Source organism: Staurois parvus, unplaced genomic scaffold (assembly GCF_062004578.1).
Source record: "Staurois parvus isolate SC_StPar_1 unplaced genomic scaffold, SC_StPar_1.0 ptg001182l, whole genome shotgun sequence".
NCBI lineage: Eukaryota > Metazoa > Chordata > Amphibia > Anura > Ranidae > Staurois > Staurois parvus.
In genome coordinates, this window is record NW_028318978.1 from 102153 (window position 1) to 111167 (window position 9015).

Genomic DNA, 9015 nt, shown 5'->3' on the forward strand with positions numbered 1-9015 from the left:
TATAACTTCCCAGCTGCGCCAGCGACAATCTCTCCGCGGGTATTTTATTATGCATATAAGTCTAGGGATCATGTAGATATGAATTATGAAATCATACGTTACACGGTGTACGAGTTCTATGTTTTGGCTCCCCTGAGCGTGCGAAACGAGTGGAGTGACCTACTAAACAATTCGCCTGCCCATCACCCATCCGATGAGATGTCTGGCGTTTATGTATGTCTCTCATATTCCAAGATATGAGATGTAGGATAAACATTGATTTGAGGAATGTTCATTTAATTCTGTCACCTATGCTGCTAGGTTTTATGAGGTTAAAACCTCTTTCAATTCCTGGGAGAGTTGCCTTATCTCTGTTACGAGATGAGAAATTACACAGGTTCTTGGGCAGAGCGGCTCTGTCTCTCTTGGGAACATTGGCCTTATGCTGGCCTAGGTGAGGAAGGCTACACTTTCGCAGACTGCTCGGCACCGAACTAGGGAAGCCTTGCCCTGCTGACCCATAACCAGCACACACACATCTGTCACTGTGCCTCTCAGGAAGGGAGGGGGGAAGGAATGAGAAATGGATACCCTTAGCAGGACTGAAACCAAAATGGTTGTACCACGTCCATCTCGGATGCGCGTTTTTGCGACAATTTGTGTTGAATCTCCTGCAGAGGATATGGAGGTAACGGTCTCGGCCGGCACTAGGCAAGCGTTAAGGTCTGTCACGGCTTCCCCTGTAGTAACCGTCCCGGCTGGTACCTTGCCAGCAGGAAAATTTGAATGTGTCACGGCTCCCTCAGCATTAATTACCTCAGACGGTAGTATGCCAGTATTAGGACCTGTCACGGCTCCCCCTGCACTAACGGTCCCAGCCGGAACTATGCAGGTGCTAGGACCTGTCACGGCTCCCCCTGCATTAACAGTCCCGGCCAGTGGCATGCCGATTGGACCTTTTGAACCTGTCACAACTCCCCCTGCATTTGTTGACCAAACTGGTGCCTTGTCAGCGGTGGGACCTGTTACGGCTCCCCCTGCATCTGCCGCCCTGACCGGTATCTTGCCGGTGATGGGACCTGTTACATTCCCCCCTGCATCGAATGCTCCAGCTGGTGCTGTGCCCATGCTAGAACCTGTTGTGGCTTCCCCTAAACCAATGATCCCGGCCGGTGTTGTGCCCATGCTAGGACCTGTTGTGGCTTCCCCTAAACCAATGATCCCGGCCGGTGTTGTGCCAGCGGGAACATTTGAGTTAGCCATGTCCTTTTCTGCACTTACTGTCCCGGCCGGCGGTGGGACTTTCCACAGCTCCCCCTGTATCTGCCGTCCCAACTGACTCATTGCCAGGGGTGGGACCTGTCACGGCTCCTGCATTGATTGCCCTGGACGATGCGTTGCCGGAGCTGGTAAGATTAAGAAACGTCCACCTCGATTATCTTAATGGCAGTTCACGCTCCGTTAAAGGTGGCAACCATTAATGTTGCCAGCCTAAAATCTGTAAGTGCTAGGAGTACAGCCTTATTTCTGCTCAGTGGGATGGAAGCTGACATTTTATTTTTGCAAGAGACCCGGTTGTGTAGTTTGGCCGTTGTCCATCTGGCTAAGAGGGAATGGAGGCACGGTCCCTCCTTTTGGTCTCTTGCGGCTGAGCCTTACAGCGGAGTTGTGGTGCTTTTTTCTGGCATGGTAACATGCCGGGGGGGTCATCGAGGTGGAGATTGGAAGGTGTTTGGTCCTAGACGTCCTTGTGAGGAGGAAAGAGCTAAGGCTCATTAATATCTATAATCCCCAGACTAAGTGGGATAGGAAATGCCTCTTCAGAAAGATTAGGCCTTTCCTTTTTACGTCCCGGCAGATTGTCTTTGGAGGAGATTTTAACACATTCACTAGGCCCAAGGACAGGAAAGGCTCCAATGACAGGCTGGGATATGACAGCATTTTTTTAAATGCAATAGTCAGGGAAGCAGATCTGGAGGATGCCTTAATTAAGCGCAACCCGGACAGCACGGGCTTCACATATAGGAGAGGTAGATGTGAGAGTAGGATAGATAGGTTTTTTTTTTAAAGGGGGACTCTGCCTTCTCGGCACCTGTGTGTCAGGCGGTGGAGCTCTCTGATCACCTTATGTTAACTGTGTCTTTGAATGTTTCAGATACGCCGCTGAAGGGAAGGGGTATCTGGAGAATGAATTCGGCCCTGCTGGACGATGAGGAGGTGAGACGATCCTTTGAGGAATTTTTTCAGGCTCAGGAAACTATCCTGGATTTCTGCAACAGTAAGTCGGAGTGGTGGGAGCTTACTAAAGTGCGGATCAGCAGGTTTTTCAAGGCCATAGGTAAGAAGAAACAGCTTGATAAGTATATTGCCTACCAGCAGCTGCGGAGGAAGCTTGATCGCTTTGTCTCTAGCGGTGGAGATTTTGGGGCCATCTCGGAGGTGAAGCTCCTTCTCAGAAGGTACCAGTACGACGGCACGCTTCTTTGGCTCTGGAGAGGGATTATGGGAAGTACCATTCATCTGACCCTTACCAGAACTGCAAGCAAAGCTCAGCGATTAAGGCGGTCACCAGCCTAAGAGACAGTACGGGAGCCCTGACAAAATCCAGGTCAGGGATCTTGGAGGTCTCGAGGTCCTTTTATAAGGAACTTTTGGGGAAGAGGCACCTCGACTGGGCAGGGGTGTTAAGCTTTCTGGATACCACATCAGGTCTGGAAGGGAACATCTTGCTTGCAAGCTTGACAGGTGAGATCACAGCAGAAGAGGTGGCCAAAGCCATAGATAGTGTCAGGAATTAGGGTATGACCAGAGGTTTGTGGACTGACGCAGGGAAACGCAGGCTTCAGATATGTTATAAACAATATAATTTATTAATACTAACAATACAAAACGCAGTGCAATACTAAACATAAACACAGTGCAAACAAACCAAACCAACCACCCACAGATAACAATACATACAATGCAAGCGTAGTCAGGCAGGCCGGGTCAATAACAATCGGGCAGGTAGGAACAGGAGGAGCAGGCAGAGAGTAGTCAGGTCACGAGCCGGGTACAGCAACTAACGGGCAGGTAGGTACAGGGGGTCAGGCAGAGAATGGTCAGGGTCACAAGCCAGGGATCAAACAGGAGAAGTAAACAGAGGTCAGGATCAGGCAGGGTCGGCAACAAGTCAGGCAGAAACAGGAACAGGAATGCAGGTAACAAGATACAGGGGCCCATGGAAAAACACACACCAAGGCCCTGACTGTGAGTCTGGCCATTCCTTAAATACAACCCCCACAATCAGCTTCAGGTGTTTGGCTGACTGCAGGGTTGAGTCTCTGATTGCTGAGAGCACCCGCTGGCCAGCCCTGGTACTGCAGCCCACAAAGCAGGTGAGTCCCACCATTATTGGCAAATCCATTCCTGACAGATAGTCTGGCCATTAAAAAGACACCAGGACCAGACGGTTTGACAGCAGAATTTTTTAAGATCTTTAAATCTAGCTTGGCACCTCAGGTTTTCAACTGCTGTCTGGAGGAGGGCTCGCTCCCTCCCTCCATGAGACAATTTGCTGTGATCTTACTGTCAAAAGGTAAGGATCCTTCGATGATCAGGAATTGGTGCCCCATTAACCTTCTCAATGTCGATAGAAAGATTCTGGCTAAGATCTTGTTCTGGCGCCTGTCGTCAGTGGCAGACAAGTTACTCTCGGGCCAGCAGCACTGTTCGGTCTAGGGCAGGAGCACATTTACAGTGGTGTTATCTGTCCAGGAGGCTCTGGAGTGTTACAGGGCTGATGGTTGTGGAAAGTATTTGCTAGCATTGGACCAGGCAAAGGCCTTTGATCGAGTTGATCATGAGTACCTCTGGCATCTTCTTGACAGGTATGGCTTGGAGGGGAGGTTTATTGGTTGGCTTAAAACTTTGTATAAAGAGGCGGAGAGCTTCATGCTGGTGAATGGTTGGGTTGGGCGGCCCTTTGGGGTTGGCTCTAAGGGGCGCCAGGGGTGTCCTCTGAGTCCCTTGCTCTATGCTTTTGCTATTGACCCCTTCGTCAGAAGGCTAGATGGTGAAGCGTTGGGTGGGGTGCTGGTGGGCATCTTTGGGGGGCTGCCATTGAGGGTCATGGCTTATGCCGATGACGTTTCTGTCTTTGTCTCCGGGACCGAAGAGGCGCAGGAGGTGGTCTCGGCGATAGAGCAGTTTTCCGAGGCATCTGGCTCCAAAGTCAACCAGGATAAATGTGAAGATTTCTGGATGGGTAGGGAAGGTGAGAGCTTTCCACTTCCAGACACCTTCCCAAAGCCTCAGAGAAAGATCAAAATTTTAGGCATTGTATTCGGCCCAGATGATTACAGCAAATTAAAATGGGAGGTCTAGCTGACCAATGCCGAGGTCAAAGTAAGATGCTGGAAGGGGTGGCGGCTCTCCTTAAGGGAAAGGGTCGATTTGATCAAGACTTACCTGGTCCCCATCTTTTTGTATGTTAGTTTTGTTTGTTTCTTGCCAGAGTCTCTCTATATGAGGGTCTACAGTTGTTTCTTCCAGATGTTATGGGGGAACAGACTGAACCTTGTTAAGAGGAATGTACCTACCTATCTAGGCGGGAGGGTGGCCTAGGCATGGTTAACCCAATTGTTTTTTTCCCTCTGATGTTCTTGAAACATAGGTTTGGTAACATGCTTGCAGAGAGACTGCCTGCATGGGTAAGCCTATTTCGGGCCTGGTTTAGTCCTTTTCTGAGCTATTGGGAGAGTGACGGTCTAGTGAGAAGCCTGAGTGTCAGACATGGCGAGCTCCCGACTTATGTTGCTTCATGCCTGAAATTACTTAGGCGGTGGTGTGTGATGGCAGAGGAGGTCAGGTCCCTCTCTAGGAAATTCCTGGGTGAGAGGATTGTGGTTACTGCCTTTCACACGCCACTGGCCTTAAAGAATTGCCCAGGCCATAATATGAGGGAGGGTTTACGCTTGATTAATTTGGAACGGATACCCTTGAAATTTAGGGACCAGGCCTGGCTCACGTTTCATGGCAGACTCTATGTAAGGGGGAACATGAAGTGCCGTTCTCTGGATGACCGTGGTTGTCCGACAAAGTGTGGGGGTGAAGTGGGAAGTATGGACAACTTCTTGCTTCAGTGCCCCTTTAATGTAGAGGTATATAAATAGGTGTTGGGGGTCTGGATATCCTCTTCCTGCACTGCATGTCCTATGCAGAGTTGGTATATGGAGCATTAGAAAGCCATGCTGGTTATGATTTTGCCACTCTTTTTTTAGTTTGTCTAGTGGTCTGTTACTTCACGTGGAATGCACGGTGTCAGGTTTCCCTTCGACAGAAAGTCCTTCCGGTCCAGGTGGTGGTGCGTGACATTCTTGGTGAGGTTGGGAAAATTCGGGGTCTTGAGAGACACAGGTGGCGGCGAAGGGCTTGGATAAAGGCGTGGAGGAATACCAGGCCTGTAGCTGCCATCTGTTGATCTCGGGTGTTGGTATCTTTCCTGTTTTCTTTGGTTTCCTTTTCACTCCCTTAGGTTTTGATGAAGAAATACTGTTTTGAAGAAAGGCTACAAGTGCCTGAAGTTCAGGTTTCTTAACCTTGTTGTAATCTGTTATATCCTATAGTATAAGTTTTTGTTTTGTTTAAAATGGCCATAAAAGCCTCTTTTCTTTGCTTGAATACGATGTCTTGCATAAAGTTTTTTCTTGATGCTTTGCATAGGCCATGAAAGCCTAAAAGTAACTTGGCTAAATATCTATGCATTATAATTTTCTGGGCCGTAAAGGTCAGAGGATGTTCTTTCTCTGTTCTTTCTTTTGTTGATGTTATGTTCTTTTTTGGAGGAATAACCTGTTATGCTATGTTCAGTTAAAAACCAGAAATTATGGTATATTTATTTATTTATCTATTTATGTATTTTTTACTTTTGTAAGAAAAATTTGAATGCTGGTTGAAGGATTTTACAATAAAAAAATTTCTGTACCCGCCCACAGGACATTCTGGCTACTGAAATGCCCAAAGTCGATTGGACCAGGAACGGTTTGAATCACCAAGTCATGGATTGAATTTCCAACACCAACGCATCAGTCCGATCACGACAGTACCAATCACTATTCAGCTGTCGCCATCAGGCGCCATATAACCGTTTTTTGCATTTCTTTGGGATCCTACATAGTCTACAGATACAGTTTTACATGCAGATGTAGCCTACAGTGTGTCCAATCAGAAGGAAGTATTTTCATCTCTCTGCAACTAATATTTTAGCTTTTATGAGAGATTAAATATATTCCTTTGATCTACTGATATAATTTGTAGCTCGCAGACAGATCGGAGCCCTCCTGGTCTCATGCAGCCGAAATGTCTGGTGTTCCTCTTTTAAACCTCAGGAAGGTGGCAAAGTCTGATTATATATATAGACAAATCTTATTGGCACTTAGGTGTCACTTCCAGCCTAGAAGCTGCTCTGTCTTTTCAGATGCTAATGAGTGACCACATGTCTCTGAATACCTATGACTGAATATATGATTGAATAATTCTTTAATAACAGGAATGAAACTAAATTTACAAATTACATATTGCTACTGATCACATCTCAGTCCAATCACTTGAATCCCACATCTACGTTACACCGAGCATCAGAATGGGGAAGAAAGGGGACTGGAAAGTGGAAAGTGACTTTGGTATGGTTATTGGTGCCAGACGGGCTGGTCTGAATATTTAAAAAAACTGCTGATCTACTGGGATTTTCCCACACAACCATCCCTAGGGTTTACAGAGAATGGTCCGAAAAAGAGAAAATATCCAGTGAGTGGCAGTTGTGTGGAGGAAAATGCCTTGTTGAGGTCAGAGGAGAATGGGTAGACTGGTTCCAAATTATAGAAAGACAACAGAAACTCCAATAACTCCTCGTTACTCGCAAGGTGTGCAGAATACCATCTCTGAATGCACAACACGTCCAACCTTGAAGCAGATGGGCTACAGCAGCAGAAGACCAAACCGGGCGCCACTCCTGTTAGTTAAGAACAGGAAACAGAGGCTACAATTTGCACAGGCTCACCAAAAATGATCTACTGGGATTGTCCCACACAACCATCTCTACAGTTTACAGAGAATGGTCCAAAAAAGAGAAAATATCCAGTGAGTGGCAGCTAAGTGGAGGAAAATGCCTTGTTGGTGTCAGAGGAGAATGGGCAGTCTGGTTCCAGTTGATAGAAAGGCAACATTAACTCCAATAACCACTCGTTACACCCAAGGTGTGCAGAATACCATCTCTGAACGCACAACATGTCCAACCTTGAAGCAGATGGGCTACAGCAGCAGAAGACCACACCAGGTGCCACTCCTGTTAGTTAAGAACAGGAAACGGAGGCTACGATTTGCAAAGGCTCACCAAAATTGGACAATAGAAGATTGGAAGAACATTGCCTGGTCTGAGGAGTCTGGATTTCAGCTGCAACATGTAGATGGTAGGGTCAGAATTTGAGAAACTGCACAAAAATATGACTAGTTATGGACTCAACCAGAATGAGGGATTTGTGTATATATTTGCGTAAATAGTGATTCAAAAAGGAAATGGCGGTCAATGGCGCACAAACACTTCTTTCTTGACAAAAACACAAGAAATCATAACACACTCCACAGGTCCCAGGTACAGATCCCCAAAGGGGAACACCCACTAGTAATAGATTAGTTAATAAGGATGACTCTCCTCATAGGCAGCGACATTTGTCCCAAAAGACAAAATAGGCAAAATTATAGATAAAAAGGATCCTGGAAGGAAAGTATGATCTTGTGTCCAATGCATAATAACCTGACTAAGATCACCAGGAAATACCAGACACTGGACCTCTCGTATGGGGATTTGAAACAAGGTGAATGTGAACCAGGGGAAGACATAATGAGCCAAGTGGATCTCCCTCTTGCACTAAAACATGAAAAGATATATGAAGTTGTAACAACATCCAGTCCCAAACACAGCGACCACATGTAGTCCAGAGGAGGATATTGATATTATGTATGTGAGAGCCTGCAACTCCCTCAGACACCTGGCGGTGGGGCACTATCCAAAGGAGATTAGCAGGCCAAGATAACCCCCCTCATACATGACATGATATAGGCGTCCTCAGTCCGGGACTCAGCTAAAAAAAAATTCTGATGTATGTTTGGTAATCTTGGAAGTAGATATGCTCCAACTTTGGTTGGATGGGGTTGAAAACAGTAGATGGAGAATGCACTCCCTTTGTAAGGTACAATATTCAGTGGCCAAGATATCTCCTGCAGGCTTGACAGAGTAGAGCAATAAACATATGTGCAGTCCATTGAGTGTAGGAGACTTGAGGAGTGTAGGTGACTTGTGTAGGAGACTTGAGGAGTGTAGGTGACTTGAGTGTAGATGACTTGAGTGTAGGTGACTTGAGTGTAGATGACTTGAGTGTAGGTGACTTGAGGAGTGTAGGTGACTTGAGTGTAGGAGACTTGAGTGTAGGAGACTTGAGGAGTGTAGGTGACTTGAGTGTAGGAGACTTGAGGAGTGTAGGTGACTTGAGTGTAGGTGACTTGAGGAATGTAGGTGACTTGAGGAATGTAGGTGACTTGAGTGTAGGAGACTTGAGGAGTGTAGGTGACTTGAGTGTAGGTGACTTGAGGAGTGTAGGTGACTTGAGTGTAGGTGACTTAAGGAGTGTAGGTGACTTGAGTGTAGGAGACTTGAGTGTAGGAGACTTGAGGAGTGTAGGTGACTTGAGTGTAGGTGACTTGACTGTAGGTGACTTGAGGAATGTAGGTGACTTGAGTGTAGGTGACTTGAGGAGTGTAGGTGACTTGAGTGTAGGTGACTTGAGGAGTGTAGGTGACTTGAGTGTAGGTGACTTGAGGAATGTAGGTGACTTGAGGAATGTAGGTGACTTGAGTGTAGGTGACTTGAGGAGTGTAGGTGACTTGAGTGTAGGTGACTTGAGGAATGTAGGTGACTTGAGGAATGTAGGTGACTTGAGTGTAGGTGACTTGAGGAGTGTAGGTGACTTGAGTGTAGGAGACTTGAGGAATGTAGGTGAC